General features: G+C 43.2%; 1 long non-coding RNA gene across 1 annotated transcript in view; it reads right to left on the bottom strand.

The window, feature by feature from the left end:
- Positions 1-769: 769 nt before the first annotated feature.
- LOC310840682 overlaps positions 770-24,415 on the bottom strand; it is a 173,717-nt gene continuing 150,071 nt past the window's right edge. The window contains exons 5-6 of the long non-coding RNA XR_014561992.1: positions 6,541-6,618; positions 770-832 (exon numbers count right to left, since the gene is read on the bottom strand). This is a non-coding gene — a long non-coding RNA (uncharacterized lncRNA). The remainder of the gene's footprint in view (positions 833-6,540; positions 6,619-24,415) is intronic.

The following is a 24,415-nucleotide window of genomic DNA, read 5'->3' as shown; positions in this document are numbered from 1 at the left end:
CTGTCTTGCACGTAACACCAGCAGACAATGTCACCTTGAGTATAGCTGCGCTGAACAGTTTTAGGTTTGGGTGCCATAAAGCCTATTTGATGTTTAGTAACAGCTGATCCCTGGAAAAAAGCACCTTCCGTTTATTAATCAAACAAACATCCATCTGAAATATTTCCTGATGCTTATAAAACACACACAAAACTTTATTATGAGCTGTCAGTGATAGATTTACTACCATAATACTCAGTAAACATAGACTTCCTTGCAATTGTGTCTCTCCACAACCCTTCTTTATGCCCTCCTATGCATTCATTTCTCAATAGCTGCACTGAAACCTGCTCCCTTCTTGGGGGTCCTGTACATTTATGGCTGCTTAAAGGCCATTGTCCTCCCTTTGCTGTCACTTGAGGTGTGCAATAATTGCTCAGAAATTCACAGCCTGTTGTGCCTTATTGCTTAAGTATTTTTAAGAGCTCGAGAGCTCGACTAGGAATTTTCAGGGAGGGACTCTGAAGACTCGCTGCTTCATAAAGAATTGACAGGGTAAAAAAATGAAGGCAGGAAGGAGGAGAAGGGAAGCAAACTATCTCTGTGGAGCTGAAAGCCTGCCCAGAAGGTGAGAGTGTCTACCTCTGGAAAGTGAGAGGTCTCTACCTACACTGCAGGGAAATGCTATGAACACAGAATATACCTCTGCTTTTCCCTGTGTGCCAGGAATTTAACTTAGAGATCACAAACTCCTTAATGCAGCTGGAGACTAAGACTTCAAAGGAAACAAAGCATAAAACTGTATCACCAGATGAACTTGTGCCTCCTTCTGTTGCCTTCACCATGTAGGCCCCTGCGGAAGAAAACTTGCTTATTGAGCATTCAACCTGTTCATGAGGAGGTTATACTGTATTGACAAAGAGCATTCATCTTGATTGGTTTACAGTAGTTTCTATGTCTTCCTGTTAATCTTTGGTTTATCTTAGGAAACTGGGATGGAAGTGCAGCAAAGCATGTTCTCCTTCATGGAGAGCACGGGTTGCGGTGGGGGCCACCAGGACACTCCAAAGTTGGGGGGCGGGCTAACTGATCGTTGGCCACTGATGCGATTGGGGCTTCCCTTGTTGTTGGGAAGAAGTTAATGTTGCCATTTATTGATTGACAGCCAGAAATTCTAAAACTCCTTGCACGAGGCTAGGGCTTCCTCTTTTCGCCCGTGCATTGGACTGCCCGTCCCTCCCTCCCTAGAATAGGGTTGTTCGCTTTGACCTTGCTATGCCTGTCATGGGGTCGTCTGCTTTGGAGCGGGGGCCTGGTAGGAATTTTGTCCATCTGGCTGATTGGCTGGGGCCATTTGTTTTTTGCCTACTGCGTAGCAAATCGTCACAACTTGTAAGGTTGCGGTTCGGCATTGGTTTATGGTTTGGTTGGTTGAGGGGCATGGATTGGCTGTGCCTGCCCCTCTAATGCTGCTGCTGCAAGGGATTCTGTTAAAGGAATTGGGGGCTAACTATTGCTTGTCCACTCTGTCAAGGGGGCTCGGGCCATAGCAATCTCCTGGTTGCATTTGGGGTGAGGGCAGGTTCCCTGCTCCGCGTAACCCCCAAGTGTATTCCCCCATTCTGACTTTCGCATCGTGCGGAATGTCAGTCTGTCCCCCATGGTGGGGGCAGATAGTCGCAACCAATGCCTAAGCAACCACTCACAAATTTGTATTTTAATAAAGTTGTGGCCAAAATTATGCCAAAAATCTTAAACAAAAATTCTGTGTGATGTGTGAGTTATTGGGGTGGACCTGGGAACCTCGACACACAAATGCAGAAAGTCTCCTGTGTTTTCATGTCCAATTTTTAAAAAGTGGTTTTCTTGCAGCTGGGTGACACATGCACTTCAGATGCACAAGCAACATCGCTTTTTACAATACAGTGGTACCTCGGGTTAAGAACTTAATTCATTCTGGAGGTCCATTCTTAACCTGAAACTGTTCTTAACCTGAGGTACCACTTTAGCTAATGGGGTCTCCTGCTGCCGCCACCGCGCAATTTCTGTTCTCATCCTGAAGCAAAGTTCTTAACCTGAGGTACTATTTTTGGGTTAGCGGAGTCTGTAACCTGAAGCGTCTGTAACCTGAAGCGTCTGTAACCCTAGGTACCACTGTAAAGCACCTGATGAAAGAAGGTAACATCCTTACAAGGCAGTATTAAGCAGGCTCACGCAGAAGTTAGTCCTACTGAGTTGACAAGGGCACCAGACACTCACAAACGTGTTAGACATATTTAAAATAATATGTCTAATTTAAAAATGAATTTAATAAGCCCCCCTGACCTCCAGAATCATATACTTTTAGCTGGAATAGGCATTGGGTTGCTTAGACATAGATCAATGTATATATTTAGCATGTCTCTACACTTCAGAAAGTATACAGGGAAGCTTATACTGAAGCTGTAAGGCATGATTCTGCCACTTGAAGAAGCCAGAACTTTGGCTGTTTCCAGATCTTTGCCGTACACAATACATTGTTCATGTGCACTTTTGTACGTATAGATGACCCTGAGAAGCAAAAGTCTACAGAGTGTGACTTCCACGTTTCCAAGCATAATTCAAAGTGTTGGTGTTGATCTTTAAATCCCTAAATAGCTTCGGCCCAGTATACCTGAAGGAGCGTCTCCACCCCCATCGTTCTGCCCTGATACTGAGATCCAGCACCAAGGGCTTTCTGGTGGTTCCCACACTGCGAGAAGAACAGGGACCAGGCAGAGAGCCTTCTTGGCAGCGGTGCCCACCCTGTGGAATGCCCTCCCATCAGATGTCAAGGAGATGAGTAATTATATAATCTTTAGGAGACATCTGAAGGCAACCCTGTATAGGGAAACTTTTTAAGGTTTAACGTTTTACTATGTTTTTATTTATGCTGGAAGCCACCCAGAGTGTACCATGGGCAGGGTAAAAATATATTATTATTATTATTATTATTATTATTATTATTATTATTATTATTATTCCAATAAATTAAAATGCATATATGCCCAAAGATGTTCAGCCAGGGAGATATCCCAGCTTTGCCAAGACTTTCTTATGTTTACGTGATCTTCATATCCTGAAGCTGTCAAGAATTATAATAATTATAATAATTACAAATTATTATTTATTCCCCAGCCACTCTGGGCAGCTTCCAACAAAATATTAAAAATGCAATAAAACATCAGACATTAAAAACGTCCCTAAACATGCCTTCAGATGTCTTCTAAAAGTCAGATAGTTGTTTATTTCCTTGACATCTGATGGGAAGGTGTTTCACAGGGCGGGAGCCACTACCAAGAAGGCCCTCTGCCTCGTTCCCTGTAACTTTGCTTCTCGCAGTGAGGGAAGTGCCAAAAGGCCCTTGGAGCTGGACCTCTGTGTCCGGGCTAAACAATGGGGGTTGAGACACTCCCTTCAGGTATACTGGGCCAAGGCATCCAACATGGATATACAACCCCAACCACCTTTTCTGCTTTTCTTCTCTCACAGAATGGGCTTATTTTCCTCTGGCTTAGTTCAGAGAGATTTGCAGCTGAATTTGATGGAGCACATCACATTTCTTCCATGCTGGTCAAAAATTACAACAATGCTGAAGAAAATCAAGTGCAGGGTTTTTGACACAGCAGTAGCACAAAGCAGAGTTCAATGGGAAAAGCCTGTTAGTATATCTCCATTAGTACTGGTTTGATGAGGAGGGGAAGTGCAAAATAAACAACCCCAAATCCTTAACCTCACATCTCTCTCTAACTCTTGCAGCATTTGGGTCAATATCAAAACACAGTTCGCAGGACCACACTGCTAACACCAGTTCAATAAAGTCCTTGAAAGGAATCATAATCATAAATGCAAGAACATGCTTAAGTACCTTGCTAAATTTAAATTCGTATGAATAAAACAATAACCTTTCTGGTGTGTTATAACTAGGTCAGAATATCAAGTACCTTCCAAAGTAAACTGTGTTCATGAATAGAGAGGAGGAGATCTAAAAAGAAGGTAGTTCTGTGACCTGGCAGAAGAAAATTACAAGCTTGATCCTATAAAAACCTGCTGTGGTAGCATGCGTTACTCCTGACTTTCTGGGTAAACACCGTACCTCTGCTGCACTTGTCAAAGCAGCCCTGTAATATCATAGAACATAAGAAATGGGGAAGGTTTCACAAGAGATGCAGTTCCTGGACTTTCAAAGGCCACTGTAATTGCCAGAGCCATCGTCATCACCCCTGACCATGGTGCCCGCCCACGGCACACATGACAATTGTTAGGGCCCATTGTTACTGGGAAGGAGCAATGACGCATGTGTGTGGTGGGGAGAAATCACCAATGAAAATCTTGCCCAGACTGCTCCATCCCTTTCAAATGTCTTCAGACAAGAGCTGTCTCAATAAGCCATTGTTCTCACAGCCTCAAACCCCAACCCCATGCAATACTGGGATAGCAATAATGGTCTACCTCACAGTGCTGTTGTAAAGATCACTAGGATTATGGATGTGAAGCAATTTAAATGCTCTGAAGTGGTACTTAAATGTATTCCTTTCTTTCCACTTTGGGTGGTCTATTAGTTATTCTGTGTATTTGTGATACAGCAAGCATTGCTCTCTAGCCTTCCATATTTAAACCAGTTTAAGACTGCAATCCTAACCTCATTCACCTGTGAATAAAACTCACTGAATTCAATAACACACTTCTGAGTAAGTATACAGTAGCTAGGATTGCACTGTTCATTGCTATAACTCCCTACCCAGATTCCAGTCTTACCTTATTCTAAAAGGTAAAGGTAAAGGTACCCCTGCCCGTACGGGCCAGTCTTGACAGACTCTGGGGTTGTGCGCCCATCTCACTCTAGAGGCCAGGGGCCAGCGCTGTCCGGAGACACTTCCGGGTCACGTGGCCAGCGTGACATCGCTGCTCTGGCGAGCCAGAGCCGCACACGGAAACGCCGTTTACCTTCCCGCTGGTAAGCGGTCCCTATTTATCTACTTGCACCCGGAGGTGCTTTCGAACTGCTAGGTTGGCAGGCGCTGGGACCGAGCAGCGGGAGCGCACCCCGCCGCAGGGATTCGAACCGCCGACCTTTTGATCGGCAAGTCCTAGGCGCTGAGGCTTTAACCCACAGCGCCACCTGCGTCCCACATACCTTATTCTACTCATATCTTTTTTTATAAATAATATTTATTAAAGTTTAAAGGGTTACAAAAAGCAAAAGTAAATACACCATATTAAACAAAAGCAAGTCAACACATCACAATGAGTAAAAAAGAAAAAAAGAACAGAAAAATGCAAACAATTTAAAAACACAGCAACTCTTCCCATAACTTAACTTTCATTTGCTTGTTTCCTTGACCTCCTCACACCTCCCTTTTTTGTATTCTAGTTCGGTTAGCTATTTCAGCAAATCCTTCCCATCTTTTCCAATTTTTGTCCTGTAATTTATCTTAATATAAATGTAACTTTACTTTCCCTCCTTTCACCAATTAACAGTCTGTTTTTTCTAAACCTTTGTAACATTTTTGCTAAAACCACATAAATTCGTTCCAACATCATTCTAACATTCATTAATTTTACAATGTTTCTGTAAATAGTCTTTAAATTTCTTCCAATCTTCCTCCACCCACTCTATTCTACTCATATCATGACTTGTCTCCCTGGCTTCATTAAATAGGTTGCCACACTAAACTTGCCTATCAGCAGCAGCCAGCCTTCACCTGTTACAAAGTTCTCTAACCAGCTCTGGTTCCACAGCATTTCATCCCTGTCTTCTTCTACATTAAAGTAGATGGAACCCATCAAGCTTCATGTAAAAGCATTTTCATATATGAAGTTGCCTTTCAGCCTCTTGTGTGCTACATCCCCAAGCACTGGCAACCCATGCTATGCCACTGTGAACAACCACCACGTCAGCGGGACAACTCCCTTCTTCTGAAAGCCAAGACAGCCAGAGAAGATCTGGGTCAGCAGGCATATTCTCAGACGTCTTAAAACAGGCCTGCATACCATGCAAATGGAAAAGAAATGTTGTGTGGTTTAAGAGGAGCATTATTTTAAAACTAAGTGGGCCTATATTGCTTTTCTCTTCTGTTCCTTTTACTACCTCCTGTGCTTCTAACAACAGCCTGACAGAAATAAACAGAGTAACTAAAGGTTTCCCTACAGCTTTGTCTTCCAAATCAAGAAAAGCTTCTATGAAAGGCACAGGAGCAGATGCACAATTTAAACCCTTTCCTTAAAAGGTGAGGCAAATCAAGAACTATCTGTCAATCAACTGAATCTGGGATACTTGCTTTAACTCTCAAAATGTGAGGGACTTTGTAACCCCAGCACCTGTGTCCTAGATTGGTTATTAAGCTGTTGACCCAAACTACTATCATGATGAAGCATCTTACCATGACTGAAGCATCTGCCACAAGTACAAAACAGAGCCAGCCCACCAATGAGACAGGGGGAGGCGGTTGCCTCAGGAAGCAGGATCCACACGGGGAGCAGATCCCAATGAAGAGCTTTCTTCCCACCCACCCCCTGTTCCTGATGGAGATCTTCACTCACCCCTTCTTCCCTGGTGGGGAGGGAGGGAAGATGCCATTTTGTGGTTCACCTCAGGTGTCAAAATGTCTTGGAGAGGCTCTGGTACAAAGATAAGACAACAAAGCACAGCATTATACTTTGAGTCTCATCTCCTGTCTTAGGACAAAACCTTTCCCCCTCCCTTTTCTGATGGCCTCTAAGCCCTCCATGTTTTAGGCCTCTGGCTCAACCTGATTTCTTGCATTCCTGCATGAAGGATGGATACAGTGAAATATCATTCCTTCTGTATTATAAAACCTGGCAATTAATAATTGAGAATCTCCCTCTCTCTGTCTCAGAACTAGAGTGCTCTCTTCTGCTTGTTAAGCTTAGTTCACTCCCACTGATAATTCACTAGAGATCATAATTTATGGACAATTGAAGCTGCAGAAACATCTCTTAGAAGGAATACAGCAGATCCATAGCAACAATTCTTCAGGGGAATATTAATCCCCAGCTTTATGTAGTGCTAAGTGTACAATAGCAATCAGGACTTGAGTAGAAGCTGCTAATCATTGAGGGAAAAGGCTGTATAAAGAATTCATAATGGAATTAGCCTGAGGCAAACAAAGAAAGACAAAATTAAATCAGCCATCAAATTGCACCAAGGAATTTTAATTTACAGGTTAATGTAGGATTATGTAACTAATCACAGCTAACATTTTCAATGAACAACCAATAAAAATCTGCTCTCCCCCCCCCACACCTCTAATGGTATTCCAATAACACATTTTTATCACCATATAATGTGCAAGGAATGATTTTTTAAGAATTCTGGAAAAAAAAAATCTTCCCAAATGCATTACGAGGCTGAACAATCGATGCAAAATGCCATCTTCCAGGAAATTAGCATAAATATACATCTCGATGATCTACCATTAGATTCCTGCCAATGCAATCTAATTCCTCAGAGCCTTTGTGGGACAGATTTTACATAACCAAATGTCCATAACGGTAAGCTTTAAAGCATAACCGTGTTCCTCACAGGGGGAATTATACTGATACAAAAGAACCAGGATTAAATAAGGGAAACAACTTTGGAGTACCCAAATGCCTCTGCTTAATTCTAAGTAAAACCTCTATTATAGGCATTTATATCACTAAAGCATCCCTATCCTGTGACTTATGCTCAAAGGATTGATCTAATGCGATTTGGACTGTTTCTAAATGTGAGCATCATAAAAAGCAATAAGGTTTCGAGCATAAAAAGTTGATTAGCTGCCCCTCCGAGAGAAAGAGAGGATCTTTTAGGCAGCCGAGTTGTATTTTGATATCAGGCTAAGCATGAAAGAGAAAACCCACAACTTAACTTAATTATACATATATAATATATATATCTATATATATTTGGGGAAGGACTCTGGGAAAAAGTTCAAAATGATATTGTGTATATTAAAGGGACACTGGTTTTAAGATTCTCTCCCCCACCCCCACCCCTTGCACCACATATGGCAGCATGAAAATTGTTATAAATGGAGCAAAGAGTATTTTCATAAACTTTACTTCACTTGTCAGGAATGCTGGAAAGCAAAGCAGCGGCATTCATCTTGCATGTGTTTTTCGGGTTTGAAACAATGTGGGCAAGGCTGGCTTTACTTTCATCTCTGTGCTCCTTTTAATACAAGCAACATTCAAGTGCCCGTCTATAAGGAGACATGGCTTCCTTCCTCCCCTCCCCTCCCCACACTTTATACAGTCTAATTTTAAGATGCACACGTCCCCCCTCCCACATAGCCCCCCAAAAATTACAGTGTCAATTGCACTACCCTTCAGCAATCCTGTAATAACTTTATTCAACCATTTCTAATTATAATTATATTTTCAATTCCTTTTAGCTATAGAAACTCTTTATCAATCAGAGCACAAGACAGAAAATTACTTTATTACAGCTACAGCTCGTTAGTCTGAGTGCTCTTAATGAAGCAGCCTCATAATCAGATGAAAATCATGCTGGAAAAAACTTGCATCATTAGTCTGGGCCTTAATTACCAAGAAATATAGTCACTAACAATGATACTCCATTTCACGATACGGTGCATGCACTTTCCACACTCATTGCAATTAATAATTCTACAGACTGCTACAGAATCTTTCTATTTATTCATAACAATGGGGTGGGGAGGAATTTATAAATTTAATTGAGCAGCTCAGCTCCTTTGCTCTCTCCGGCTCAGATTAAGATGTCAAAAGGCTAATATTCTATCTTATATTAATTCATCATTTTAATTACATGTTTTATATCTATGAAAATGTTTTGTTTTTTTCATTTACAGTTGAGGATGACATGTATGTGCACATATGTGTAGTGTGTGTACAGGCACACACACGACTTTCAGGGAATCTCAACATAGCCTCTGGTACCCTGGTGAAAGATGAAGGCATTAGCACTTGAACAACGCTTCTCTGTTTTGAAAATAGATGCTTTCCAACGCAATGAACGGGTGTTCAAAGCATTTCCACAACACACAAGGTAAAGGACAGATTCCTTTTTCAGCTATTCTGACTCTGGGAGTGCTCTGGGGTTGAGCATGCTAGCACTAGCCCCCCCGCCCTCGCCATTTTCATCACTCTCCATGTGTTGGAGGATGAACTCATGACGTGTGAAGCCAGGGCAGATCTCTGGGCGCAGGTGTCAGCAATTGTGCTGCAGAATTCTGCACAAATGGCATTTTCCAGATCAAGCACAGGGGAAGCCGAACATAGAGTGTTTTGCAGTAATCCAGTCTTGAAGTAGCCAGTGCATGAACTACTGCCAACCCAGAAAGAGCTGCAGCTCTCAAACCAACTTCAGTTTGTAAAAGCCACTACTAGCCACTGAGGCTACCTGAGCCTCCAGGGAAACAGCTGCACCAATAATAATAATAATAATAATAATAATAATAATAATAATAATAATAATAATAATTTCCTTCCAGTAGCACCTTAAAGACCAACTAAGTCAGTTCTTGGTATGAGCTTTCGTGTGCATGCACACTTCAGAAGTGTGCATGCACACGAAAGCTCATACCAAGAACTGACTTAGTTGGTCTTTAAGGTGCTACTGGAAGGAATTTTTTTTGTTTTGACTATGGCAGACCAACACGGCTACCTATCTGTAACTGGAATAATAATAATAATAATAATAATAATAATAATAATAATAATAGTAACAGTAACAGTAACAGTAACAGTAATTTATTATTATTTATACCCCGCCCATCTGGCTGGGCTTCCCCAGCCACTCTGGGTAGCTTCCAACAAAATATTAATATACAATAGTCTGTTAAACATTAAAAGCTTTCCTAAACAGGGCTGCCTTCAGATGTATTCTAAAAGGCTGGTAGTTGTTTTTCTCTTTGACATCTGATGGGAGGGTGTTCCACAGGTTGGGTGCCACTACCAAGAAGGCCCTCTGCCTGGTTCCCTGTAACTTCACTTCTCACTGCCAGAAGGCCCTCGGCGCTGGACCTCACTGTCCGGGTTGAACGATGGGGGTGGAGACGCTCCTTCAGGTATACTGGACCAAGGCCATTTAGGGCTTTAAAGGTCAGCACCAACACTTTGAATTGTGCTCGGAAACGTACTGGGAGCCAATGTAGGTCTTTCAAGACCGATGTTATATGGTCTTGGCGGCCGCTCCCATTCACCAGTCTAGCTGCCACATTCTGGATTAGTTGTAGTTTCCGGGTCACCTTCAAAGGTAGCCCCACATAGAGTGCATTGCAGGAGTCCAAGCGGGAGATAACTAGAGCATGCACCACTCTGGCGAGACAGTCCGCAGGCAAGTAGGGTCTCAGCCTCCCCCCTCAAACTGCAAACCTGCTCCTTCAGGGGGAGTGCAACCCCACCCAGGGAAGGCAACTAAACAATTGACCCGTGCATTACGTTTGGAAGCATATATTTATCATGACAGAGAAGCAGTGTCCAGGTGCTATAGCTCACAGGAAACTTAAGCAGTTTGTGGATTATGCCACAGTGCCCTGCAGACTCCACCCCAAGACTGGGGAGGGAAGGTGAGAAGATTTTGGATACAGGCTTATGTTCCTTCCTAAAGGTGAAAACAGGTAGGCATTCTGAATTGTTTACCCCTCCCATCTTGGAGGTATTACATGTGGTTCAGTGATGGGTGGTGATTGGAAAATAACATGTGGCACAATCATATGCACCTTTACTCTGGAGTCAGTTCCACTGCCTAATTCTCATCTTATCTTCTGCTTTGGATACCACTTTTCCAACCTGAGGGAAGCCCAAAGTGTAAAGAAGCTGGTAAAATGCGGTCTTGACTATGCTACCACTCAGTGGATTTGTAACTGGCTGACTGACTGAACCCAAAGGGTGCTCATCAATGGTTCCTCTTCATCCTGGAGAAGAGTGGCTAGTGGGGTGCCACAGGGTTCTGTCTTGGGCCCGGTCTTATTCAACATCTTTATCAATGACTTGGATGATGGACTCAAGGGCATCCTGATCAAATTTGCAGATGACACCAAACTGGGAGGGGTGGCTAACACCCCAGAGGACAGGATCACACTTCAAAACGACCTTGACAGATTAGAGAACTGGGCCAAAACAAACAAGATGAATTTTAACAGGGAGAAATGTAAAGTATTGCACCTGGGCAAAAAAAATGAGAGGCACAAATACAAGATGGGTGACACCTGGCTTGAGAGCAGTACATGTGAAAAGGATCTAGGAGTCTTGGTTGACCACAAACTTGACATGAGCCAACAGTGTGACGCGGCAGCTAAAAAAGCCAGTGCAATTCTGGGCTGCATCAATAGGAGTATAGCATCTAGATCAAGAGAAGTAATAGTGCCACTGTATTCTGCTCTGGTCAGACCTCACCTGGAGTACTGTGTCCAGTTCTGGGCACCACAGTTCAAGAAGGACACTGACAAACTGGAACGTGTCCAGAGGAGGGCAACCAAAATGGTCAAAGGCCTGGAAACGATGCCTTATGAGGAACGGCTAAGGGAGCTGGGCATGTTTAGCCTGGAGAAGAGGAGGTTAAGGGGTGATATGATAGCCATGTTCAAATATATAAAAGGATGTCACATAGAGGAGAAAGGTTGTTTTCTGCTGCTCCAGAGAAGCGGACACGGAGCAATGGATCCAAACTACAAGAAAGAAGATTCCACCTAAACATTAGGAAGAACTTCCTGACAGAAAGAGCTGTTCGACAGTGGAATTTGCTGCCAAGGAGTGTGGTGGAGTCTCCTTCTTTGGAGGTCTTTAAGCAGAGGCTTGACAACCATATGTCAGGAGTGCTCTGATGGTGTTTCCTGCTTGGTAGGGGGCTGGACTCGATGACCCTTGTGGTCTCTTCCAACTCTATGATTCTATGATTCAAAGCGGCTAACACCAAAACAGAAATCAGGTCACAGCATCATGTTGTTGTTGTGGTTGTTGTTTAGTCATTTAGTTGTGTCCGACTCTTCGTGACCCCATGGACCACAGCATGCCAGGCACTCCTGTCTTCCACGGCCTCCTGCAGTTTGGTCAGACTCATGTTTTGTAGTTTGGAGAACACTGTCCAACCATCTCGTCCTCTGTCGTCCCCTTCACCTTGTGCCCTCCATCTTTCCCAACATCAGGGTCTTTTCCAGGGAGTCTTCTCTTCTCATGAGGTGGCCAAAGTATTGGAACCTCAGCTTCAGGATCTGTCCTTCCAGTGAGCACTCAGGGCTGATTTCCTTCAGAATGGAGAGGTTTGATCTTCTTGCAGTCCATGGGACTCTCAAGAGTCTCCTCCAGCACCATAATTCAAAAGCATCAATTCTTCAGTGATCAGCCTTCTTTATGGTCAATTCTCACTTCCATACATCACTACTGGGAAAACAGCATCATAGTTGCCATTAAAAGGCAAAGGGTTTTAAAGGAAGCATTCCCACAATGGCTTTGAAGTGAAATCCTGAAGTCTCTCCGTCCACTCTCAGGGCACCTTGGGAAGCAGTGTTAGTGGTGCTCTGCTGGTAGAGAGGAGCTTCATGAGTGGAAAGGGCACTTGACTGCTGCTGGGGAATCTTAGTACGTCTCCAGAAAGCTGTGGGTGCCTGGGTGGTGTGCCACTGGTGGCAAACTGGAGAGAGGAGTGTTTGGTGGTGGGTCACAAGAGCACTTGGACCCAAAGGTTCCTGGTTACATGCCATCATCAAAACACATTGGCTAAAAGCTTCACCATGTTCCCTGGGTCAGATGTACTGATTTTCGCTGCCACTGAATCTGTGGTGGTAATGGGGCACAGGAATTGGCACCATTCCTCTGCCACAATAGGCAGATAGAGGTTGAATCTGAAGTACTGTTTCTGGGGGACAGGAGGTGAGCAGGTATGGAGGACTCCCTGGGCCTGAATGGGGTAACTGTGCCCCTGAAGGACCAGGTGTGCAGCCTGGGAGTCATTCTGGACTCACAGCTGTCCATGGAGGCACAGGTCAAATCTGTGTCCAGGGCAGCTGTTTATCAGCTCCATCTGGTACGCAGGCTGAGACCCTATCTGCCCATGGACTGTCTCGCCAGAGTGGTGCATGCTCTGGTTATCTCTTGCTTGGACTACTGCAATGCGCTCTATGTGGGACTACCTTTGAAGGTGACCCAAAAACTACAACTAATCCAGAATGCGGCAGCTAGACTGGTGACTGGGAGTGGCCACCGAGACCATATAACACCAGTCTTGAAAGACCTACACTGGCTCCCAGTACGTTTCCGAGCACAACTTAAAGTGTTGGTGCTAACCTTTGAAGCCCTAAATGGGTTCGGTCCAGTATACCTGAAGGAGCGTCTCCACCTCCATCGTTCTGCCCGGACACTGAGGTCCAGCACTGAGGGCCTTCTGGCAGTTCCCTCGCTGTGAGAAGCCAAGTTACAGGGAACGAGGCAGAGGGCCTTCTCGGTAGTGGCGCCCGCCCTGTGGAACACCCTCCCACCAGATGTCAAAGAGAAAAATAACTACCAAACTTTTAGAAGACATCTAAAGGCAACCCTGTTTAGGGAAGCTTTTAATGTTTAATAGTTTGTGGTATTTTAGTGTTTGGTTGGAAGCCGCCCAGAGTGGCTGGGGAAACCCAGCCAGATGGGCGGGGTATAAATAATAATAATAATAATAATAATTATTATTATTATTATTAGTCTTCCACCCCCAATCCCGGGGATTGTTTACTTAGGCTCTCTTGGCTGAGTCTGGTTTTACTGGGTTTGGAGTGTTCATGGTTCATGGTTCATTGGTTCATGGACACTTTGCTGTTCAGGCAATGAATGAACGAAGTACACAAGAGAAGTTCTTGGAGATCCGCTTCCAATCCGTGGACAATTAATTCATCATCATCAAGCAATGAGGCGACATTCCAGAGCAGTCTGTAACTGAGTCCAGACATTCATGGCTTGGGTAAAAGAGCTGAGGATGTATTCATTAAACGTGCCAGCAACAAGCACAGAAGGCAAGATTAAAATTCAAAATGACCTTGATAATCTGGAGCAGTGAGCTGTAAACAATAAAATGAAATACAACAACAAAAGTAAATGAAATGCCCGATGTATTAAAAACAAAATAGGGGAGTAAATTAGCTAGGCGCTAACGCTGCTGAGGATTATAGTGACCACTATAAAAGCAGAGGTGAACAGTGCTTAGATAGCAGATGATCTAGAGTTACATTAACAGATGCAAAATTAAGCAATTTAAATCACAGGAAAACAGAATTAGTTGAATATGATGAAACCCATCAAGACCAACATAATTTACATTGGAGAATGGGTTAGCAGTCTCCCCCACCAATGTATCTAGAGATAATTCAGTTAACCCAATCTATTTTCAGATTCAGGCCTCAGAGCAAGGGCAACCCTCTTTCACATCAACACCTTTCTCAGGGTAGATGCCAGGATATTGCAACATATTTTCTTCATTAAAGAATCGCTTCACACAGGGCATTTTGAAGCGATTTACAGTCTCGTGACATATATAAAATAGTTACACACATAAAAACAGTTGAAAACAACTGAATTTAAAAACATATTTTTAAAAAAACAACCAATATACATAAAAACAGTTTTTAAAAGCGCAAATAAAAAAATCACTTCAGATCCAGGGCAGACACCAACTTGGATAAAGGATTTTGGAAGACTTATTGAAAGAGGAATGGCTTCAGCAGGCACAGAAAAGCTAGCGGAGAAATAATGCAAGATTATTTCTCATTTATTTATTATTTAAAGCATTTGCATCCCGCCCTTCACCCTGAGGTGCCAGTGCAGAAAAACAAAAATAACAACAGGTACCACTGTAATATTATTCCATCAGCTTTAAGTGACATGAGGTTTATGTGCACTAGGACAGAGCTTTTGAATGAGTCAAGACAATGTTAATATCAACAACAACGACAACAACAACAACAACTGGGGAGGAATCTTATATAAAATGGAGAGCTTCGTCCATAAAACAAATGACTAAAGAGAAAAACAGAAAGAAATGAAACATAAATAGTAATTCAAGCTGAGCCATACACTTGGTTTATAAACAGAAAACCCCCAAAAGGTGAGGCTCATACTTCTTGCAGTAATGAGATTAAGAAGAAACTTATCAAAGGAAGTTTGATTTTTTTAAAACAACAACAACAACAACAACAACAACATATTTCTGTTTGGCTACAGAGGCACATGTTTGGTATCCAAAAGTACCCAGATTGCTCACAGACACAAGCTTGAAAATAAAGAGGTGGCCAGCAGCATGGGCTTCAGATAGACTCATTCTGCAAGATTCGAGAACAATGACCTCAATCTATTTCCTGCTTGGCTTGTGAGCTTTTTTCAGCTTTACATCCCACCAGTTTCCACCCCATAACTTATGAGGCACCACTGCTTCACACCAGCACTCTGCATCTTGAGCCTCAGGAACGCCATACTTTGTGCTTGGTGGAGTCAACAAAGATGTAAGTAACCTATACACAGACAACACCTTCACACAACTGGCTGACGCTTCGTAAGGGCTTCACATAATCCAACAGTAGCTGATGTGCTGCCCTCTGCAAGTTGTAGGACTACAGATCCCATCATCCCCAGTTAGCATGGCTAGCATGGCTAATGGACAATGATTATGGGCACTGTAGTCCAACAAGTCCCATGTGGAAACTGGATTGCAAGGCTACCAGTGGCTCCATGTGCTCCCACAGGAGATAAAATGAAAGCTGGTAAGTAACTAGGCTTACTTCTTAAGAGTAGTGAGGTGTTTGTCTTATGGTAATATGCTGCCCATTTGCCCTCTTCTGCATTGGTTTTGCTCCCAGATTTGGAGGCAATGGAAGAATCACTGGTTATAATAAGTGGCTTATCAGTGATAGGATGTATGAGAACAGGATTCAAAGTAAGCTCACAAAGGATTAGATTTGTTTCATTGTTGTGGGCCCAGAGTAGTTTGCAATGCCATCTGCGTTTAATTACTCAGGGCTTATGTTATGGCCCAGATAAATAACTTACCCCAGACTAATTTGACATAAACTGGAGACAGACAATGTGCTACGACAGAGGCAGCATTTCATGAAGAATACACTCTCATTTCTCTTGTCTCGTTGCCATTTCTGGACATACTGGGTTTTCACGACAGATATCTTGAAGCCATCTAACTTCAAAGGTGCCTGCCATTAGAGAAAAATCCTGATGATACTTGGTGGGAAAACCCAGCACAATCAAAACACACTTTACCCCTCTAGGAAAAGGTGCAAAATATTCATAGGTCCATAATGCAGGTGAATTTTTTTTATTGGGTGGGGAGCAGGAGATGGACAGAGTTCAGTTTTGGCTCCTCTCTTTTTATTATTCAGTCATGGCAAGATCTGAAATTGCTGAAGAACAAATGAAATGTAGTAGTACTTGTAGTAGTAGTAGTAGTAATAATAATAATAATAATAATAATAATAATAATAATAATAATAATAATTTTATTTATACCCCGCCCTCCCCAGCCAGAACCGGGCTCAGGGCAGCTAACACCAATAAAATTACAATAAAACGTAATAGGAAAAAAAAGTTAACTAAAATACGGGTTAAAATACAATTTAAAATGCAGCCTCATTTTAGTAGCAGCCCATAAATCAAAACCATAAGGGGAAGGAAATATAAGGCTCAGACTGAGTCCAAACCAAAGGCCAGGCGGAACAGCTCCGTCTTGCAGGCCCTGCGGAAAGATGTCAAATCCTGCAGGGCCCTGGTCATAGCTGTCAATTTTTCCCTTTTGTGAGGAATCCTATTCGGAATAAGGGAATTTCCCTTTTAAAAAGGGAAAGGTTGACAGCTATGGCCCTGGTCTCTTGTGACAGAGCGTTCCAGTCGGGGCCAGTACGGAAAAGGCCCTGGCCCTAGTTGAGACCAATCTAACCACCTTGTGGCTCAGGACCTCCAAAGTGTTGTTATTTGTGGACCTTAAGGATCTCCACGGGGCATGTAGAGGTTATGCTTATATTTATATCCCTATTTTTGTCCATGGAACTGCAAGCAGCAAGCACAGTATTCTCCATTTTGTTCTCACGATCTGGGAGAAGAAGAAGAAGAAGAAGAGTTTGGATTTGATATCCCGCCTTTCACTCCCTTTAAGGAGTCTCAAAGCGGCTAACAACCTCCTTTCCCTTCCTCCCCCACAACAAACACTCTGTGAGGTGAGTGGGGCTGAGAGACTTCACAGAAGTGTGACTGGCCCAAGGTCACCCAGCAGTTGCATGTGGAGGAGTGGAGAAACGAACCCGGTTCCCCAGATTATGTGACTGCCGCTCTTAACCACTACACCACACTGGCTCTCAAGGTAGGAGGTAGGTTGGTCTTAGTGTGTGACTGGAACAAGGTCACCCAGTGTGTTTCATGGCTAAGTGGATATTTGCACGAGGGTCACCCTAGTCCTAGACCAGCACTCTAACCATTGTACCCAGTTGGACCTCTAGATGTTGCTGAACTACAACTCCCATCATCCCCAGACATTGTTCCTGCTTGCAGCAGCGGACGGGAGTTGTAGTTCAGCAACTTCTGGAGGGCCAATGGTTCCGCACACCAACACTATACCATGCTAGCTCTTTTTGAAAATCCACCCATCATCAGAGAAAATGGAGCCATGTCCTGGACCAACTCATGAGTGTCAGGATCCATCCTACTCTCAAGTAGGACACTGGTAGAGACACCTGCCCGACTGGCATGTTCTCTCCCTCCTGGTCAATCGTTTGGGAGCTTCAAAAGCTTTCTTCTGCCCGAACATCACAGTGACCGATGCCGACAGACATTGGCACACTTAGGGATCCGCTGAGTAATCGCAGTTCGCGTGACAGAACTCAGTAGCTCAGCATTTTGGCTAATCTACTTCATTTGCATATAAACACACACGGAGCATTCTGACTTAGCTCCTTCCACTTTCTCATCAGACAGCAAAGAGAAAGAACAAAGGACAATAGTCCCACTTCATGGAACACAGTAACACAAACATCCTGTCTCCGTCACTTCCCACTCTGTGTAGTCAAAACATACACCATCATGTGATAGACAACAATCCCATGACTGCAATCACGGAGCAGGAATCTTAACAATGAGATGTTCATGCCAGCACATTTCAGTAGTCTGGCCTTGAGTTTACCAAGAAGAATAAGGAACAGCAGGGGTAGAAACATTACTTATAGGTAAACAACAACAAAACACCCTTTGATATTCGGGGAATTTGGCATATTGACAAGATTATGCTGAGGGAACTGCTTTGAGAGAATAACACAGCTAAATACGTTTGACTTGCTGTTGTTTTTTTTTGAGGCAAAAATCAGGACATCAGAGGGAGAGGACTGCCCAGGAAGAATGTGGAACCCACAAAGGTCTTTTCAAAGGACAGATAGTACAATTCTAAGTGTCTCAACTATTTTCAAGACACCTGTTTTCTTCACTTATAGAGACAATATCTATCTGATCTGTTTTCTTCACCTGTCTGAATTTTCCCTTCACTTGTATTTTTCACCATAGAAACTAGAATTCTCACCGGTCATCGGCAAACAGAATGGACTCCTGCTGTAGCCAGTCTTGTATTGCTGCTACACTCCCGTGCTATGCTTCTTGGCATGGCAAAAGGTGAAAAGGCCTTGAGGGAAAAGTCATCATTCAGATGGTGTTTTCTGAAGTTGCGAAATAGCATGGATTTATGGAAAGGCAGCAACGCGCCAAAAACTACACACCCTTGCAGTAAAGCAAATAGAGTCTACCTACTTTTGAGTTGGGCTGAAACATTTTGGGTCTCTGCCCAATGGATTATACCTATATAATCCTTGGCATAAGGTATTGGCAAGAGCCCTGCCTCATACTGTGCTGACCTCGCATGACAGGAAATGCATGTTCAGTGACTTAGACGCAAAGCACTCCTATGGAACCACATTAAATAGCGTTTTTGGACAGTCTCATGAATCAGCATTGGCAGTTGACTCTGAAGGGGTTAGCTTGCCAGCTGGAAGGCTGGTAAGGCATGAAAGGGAGAAAGAGATACATCAAGGAGGTGATGATTTTCCTTGTCCAAATGGATTTCTCCATACATTCAGGAAAATGGAAAGGCACACATAATTATATTCTCACGGCACTAAGGACATACGAATAAAAAGTATGTGATTCATTTGAATAGCTTGAGTAGCTGGGCGGGGGCACACAGTTTTGCAGCACAATCCTATGAGTGTCCACTCTGAAGTAAGTTCCCCTGTGTTAAATGGTCCACTCCTTGGTAACGTTTCTGAGCATAATTCAAAGTGTTGGTGCTTCCCTTTAAAGCCCTAAACGGCCATGGTCCAGTATACCTGAAGGAGCGTCTCTATTCCCATTGTCAAAAAAAAAAAATCCTTCCCGTAGCACCTTAAAGACCAACTAAGTTAGTTCTTGGTATGAGCTTTCGTGTGCATGCACACTTCTTCAGAGGTCCAGCACTGAGGGCCTTCTGGTGGTTCCCTCACTGCGAGAAGCCAAGTTACAGGGAACCAGGCAGAAGGCCTTTTCGGTAGTGGTGCCCTCCCTGTGGAACGCCCTCCCACCAGATGTCAAAGAGAAGAACAAATACCAGACTTTTAGAAGACATCTGAAGGCAGCCCTGTTTAGGGAAGCTTTTAATGTTTGATGGATTATTGTATTTTAATCCTTTGTTGCAAGCCGCCCAGAGTGGCTGGGGAAGCCCAGCCAGATGGGCGGGTTATAAATAATAAATTATTATTATTATTATTATTATTATTATTATTATTATTATTAGCTAGATGGACTGCAGCCTCAAAAAAAGTTATTATTCTGTTTGAAGGATCTCATTCACTACTGACCTGGATGCAGTAACTCATTTTGTTTTTGGTATAGAAGGATTGGGTTCCTTAGGACTCACTTCAGAGTGAATACTGATATTTGGCCATTATCAGCATTTATCAATGAACCAGGAATAGCACCAATCAGCTATTTCATTCCCCTCATACCCCATCGTTCTCAAGCTTCTGGTCACCACCATCACCAATGATGTGATCAGGACTCCACAGTCATATTTTGTAAAGCAATATATTCAAATGTCACCCTCGCTATCTGTTCCATGATGGCAAATATCATTGTGTGTGCAACTTCTTTGCATTTTTAAAAACCATAGTGGTTTCTTCGCTACTAACACATAATGTATAATCTCTTGCTAGAATGGGAAACGAAAGATGAAGAAGTTAAATCAGTTATGATGGAATGGGCACAAGATGTGGGACACAATTTACAAATGGAAGATTGGGAAAAATTATGGAAGACTGAAATAAAATTTACTGCATGTGTGGCAATCAAAGAAAATTATATGAAAATGATGTACAGATGGTACCTAACTCCAGTAAAATTATCAAAAATGTATAAAAATAAAAAAAGTAAGTGTTGGAAATGTAAATCAGCAGAAGGGACATTGTTTCAAATGTGGTGGGATTGCAAAATTGTTCAGAAGTATTGGGAAATGATTTACAATGAATTGAAGAATATGTTTAAAATAATGTGGTTTCTATGCTACTAACGGGACGCAGGTGGCGCTGTGGGTTAAACCACAGAGCCTAGGACTTGCCAATCAGAAGGTCGGCAGTTCAAATCCCTGCAACAGGGTGAGCTCTCGTTGCTCGGTCCCTGCTCCTGCCGACCTAGCAGTTCAAAAAGCACGAAGTACAAGTAGATAAATAGGTAGCGCTCCGGCGGGAAGGTAAATGGCGTTTCCATGCACTGCTCTGGTTTGCCATGCTGGCCACATGACCCGGAAGCTGTACGCCGGCTCCCTCGAACAATGTGAGATGAGCGCCACAACCCCAGAGTCGGCCTTGACTGGACCTAATGGTCAGGGGTCCCTTTACCCTTTACCTTTATGCTACTAACACATAGTGATTGCATTCTGATATGCAAGATTCTAGGGGGAAGTCTGACTTCAAACTATGAGTTGACACCTAAGCAAATAAAAGGAAGGTGAGAAATCCAATGTGCCTGTGGACAGGGAGGATATGGCCAAGGATACTGGCACTACCACACCTCACTGTTCCAAGACCACACATATGCAAAGAGAAACCAAGCTGGCAAACACCGACCTGAAGTGAGTGACTCCAGTTGTTCTGTTTCTCATTGGCTTTTGACTCTGATTAAGGAGTATGGTGCTGGAGGAGACAAAGCAGCTATGATTCTTACCAAACCAAGGTGATATCTTAATTGGGCAAGCAGTCACCTTCTGCATTCCATCCAGTGAGCCACGGTCACGTTTGGAAGACTGCATATCTTTTCCCCATTACCCATACAATACCTACGGTACACAGATTCCAATGTGCAAAACGTCTCTCACACACACACTCCCCTTGCCCACCCACATACATTACATTAAAAAAAACTCCTTTTGCTTCTGGAGAAAACCTCATGGATCCTGGTGTGAGCCAACCCTGAGAGATCTCAGAAAGTTGCATTAGGAAGATTGTGTCCTCCTGACCTCTTCCCTCCTCTTTTTGGTCCAACTAATTCTGCCCTGGGGATGACCATGGAGCCGCCATTAAAAGAAAGAGCACTTTCGAGATGTGTTCTAGTGCTCCTGAGGAGATGGACCTACACCTTCTTTTTACTGGAAGAAGGTAGCAAAAGGTGAATAAAGGCATCCAGATTAATGGTAGTAGCTAGTATATGATATCCTGCTGGCTTTCCAGCCATCCCCAGGGATCCTAGTTCGATGGATTTAAAAGCTGTTTGCGAAGGGAGAAGCCATAATACATCTTGCACAATTGTTGTTATTCCATAAGAAACTTGTCTGAATCCAGACCCGATTTACATTAAGGTGATGGGAGGGGGGGGGAGCTCCAATTTTTGTGTGTGGATTGTGACATTTGGGGTGGGTCAGCCTTTTTCCATAACTATGACAAAAGAAAAATATTGAGGTTGCATTTTCATTTCAAATAATTGCTGAGTAAGGCCAAGATGCAAGCATTTTAGTTTTGCCATGTTGTCTAACAAAAACATTCAGCACTTATATACCATGAGCAGAGGTCTACCTTTCTCAGCGCCTTCTGAAGGCAATCTTTGCTCATTTCCTTTTCTGTACTTTGGAGTATATTTAAATCTCCTCCCTTCCCTCTTCCTCCTTTTCAAACTTTGCTCATTCCTTCCCTGGCAGGCTGGTGCCTCATTACAGAATGCCAGCCTTGCTTGAGAAAGCCATAGCGTTAAGGCAAACGTGCTCGAGAACATAATACCCTCTAGTGGCCATTGTCAAAACCGACCAGCTGAAACCCTCTCATTATGCGTTGTTCTGTTAAGAGCGAAGAGAAAGACCCTTGTGCTTTGGAGGCTGGAGTTCAATTATGTGCAAAAAGGAGACTCTTCCTTGTAGAAACCAACCACTAAAAACAACAATGCTTAGGTACAGAAAGGAAATCATGGAAAAGAAGGACAATGAATAAAGCCAATGAAATAATGGAACATAGGGTTCATCCACACTTTGCTCCACATTTCTGGGTACAGATCTGGGCTTTCTAGTTCTAGGCTTGAGAGCCAGTGTGGTGTAGTGGTTAAGAGCGGTAGTCTCGTAATCTGGGGAACCAGGTTCGCATCTCCGCTCCTCCACATGCAGCTGCTGGGTGACCTTGGGCTAGTCACACTTCTCTGAAGTCTCTTAGCCTCACACAGCACAGAGTGTTTGTTGTGGGGGAGGAAGGGAAAGGAGATTGTTAGCCGCTTTGAGACTCCTGAAGGGGAGTGAAAGGCGGGATATCAAATCCAAACTCTTCTTCTTCTTCGTCCAAGTACTTCCCCCCTCCTTTGGCCCCAGTGCTTTCCCCATGAAAACCCACTCTTTACTACTGAACTAGAACAAATAGCAATCCGTGTTATTGAGAAACACTAGCCTGCAAGTGCTCCAATTGGAGGACAGCCTCTACCAAAGGCGTTGTGGACTTTGAAGGAGCACGAACTCAGGGTGAAAGGGAGAAACGAGGAAGGCACATTTGGCAAACCCTCACTGTGATCAACTCCCACCCAGAAACCTATGTCCCCACTGTGGAAGGATGTGTGGATCCAGAATTGGTCCCCACAGTCACCTACGAACACACTGTTAAGACTGTGTTCATGGAAGACAATCTTACTCAGCTATGAGTGATTGCCAAAGAAGACTATCCAACTAAGCCCATCACAGTTTCAACAGAAGCTTCATTATTGAGAGTGGCTTTTGTTTTTTGTTCTCCTGATACTAGGTGGTCAGAAGAAAAAGGATCTCTAGACTCCATCACACCTTCAGCTGTGGGGGCGTCATAAACCCAGTGAACAAAGTTCATTTCTACAAAACTCCATTGGCCTCAGTAAAAACTAGGGGAAGGGGAAATAGAACATGTTGGCTTTGGGGGAGCATTTCCCCCAACGTGGTGGCTCTTCAGGAATATTCTTGAATTTGTAACACTTAGAGATGTGGGCAGAAGAGAGAAAAGCAAAATCAACAACGTCACTAACTTGAACCATTTTCATATGGGGCACATTTCACTTGTAATGTAAATTCTACATGGGCCCCAAGTGCTCATTTTTAAAATTTACGAATTTATAATCCACACATTCATAAAATATATAGCAAGGCAGAACACAACATATAAAAATAGAATCAACAACGGTTTCCATAAAATCATCATTAAAAATGCCATTCACACAAATAGTGTGCGAGGAGCTCAGTGGTGAACAGGGCCTGCTCAGGATGTTTTGGCACCTGGGGCCAACCCCAGAAAGGGGTGAATGAAGATCAACATCAGTAACAAGGGGGAGAATACAGATCTACTTCAGTTGTCACCTCCAGTTCAGTTCAGCCACAGATATACTAGGTAGCCTTGAGAAAGTCACATATCTTTGTCTCAGATCTCTGTTGGTAAAATGAGAAAAACAATGACCTGCCTCACAGGATTTGGGGAGGCTGAACAAACTAAGGGCTCATCGACACTTCTGTTTACCCCACAATTTCTAGGCAAAGGTCCAAGAGGTTTTTCTTTTGCGCCCTCCACTTTCCCTGGGAATACCCACAATTTACTGCTGAATGGGAATAAACCTCCACCAGGTTTTCCGCAGATTGATGCTTGTTCCTGTTCAGAAGTAATCCGTAAACAGACCCCTGTGTTGCAATATAGACGAGCTGAACAATATGACACAACACAATGGCCAATACCAATGGCACTAAACACTATTTATAGACTAATACAAATGATCAGAAATTACAACCAAAGTCTCTAAATCTTCTTCACCAGTCGCAGTAGAATAATTCAAAAGTTCAATATATACATAATCTGTCACCAAATATCACCGGAATAGAATTTGTGGATAACCAATCTGTTTCGTTCAATGCTTCATCAGCCAATCTTTTCATCCGGAAACTCTGTTCTGGCAATATTTGGTGACAGATTATGTA

The sequence above is a fragment of the Podarcis gaigeae genome (assembly GCF_964106915.1).
Source record: "Podarcis gaigeae genome assembly, chromosome: 3".
Taxonomy (NCBI): domain Eukaryota; kingdom Metazoa; phylum Chordata; class Lepidosauria; order Squamata; family Lacertidae; genus Podarcis; species Podarcis gaigeae.
Note: the sequence above shows the minus strand (reverse complement) of the source record. Positions and strands in the feature narration are given on the sequence as shown.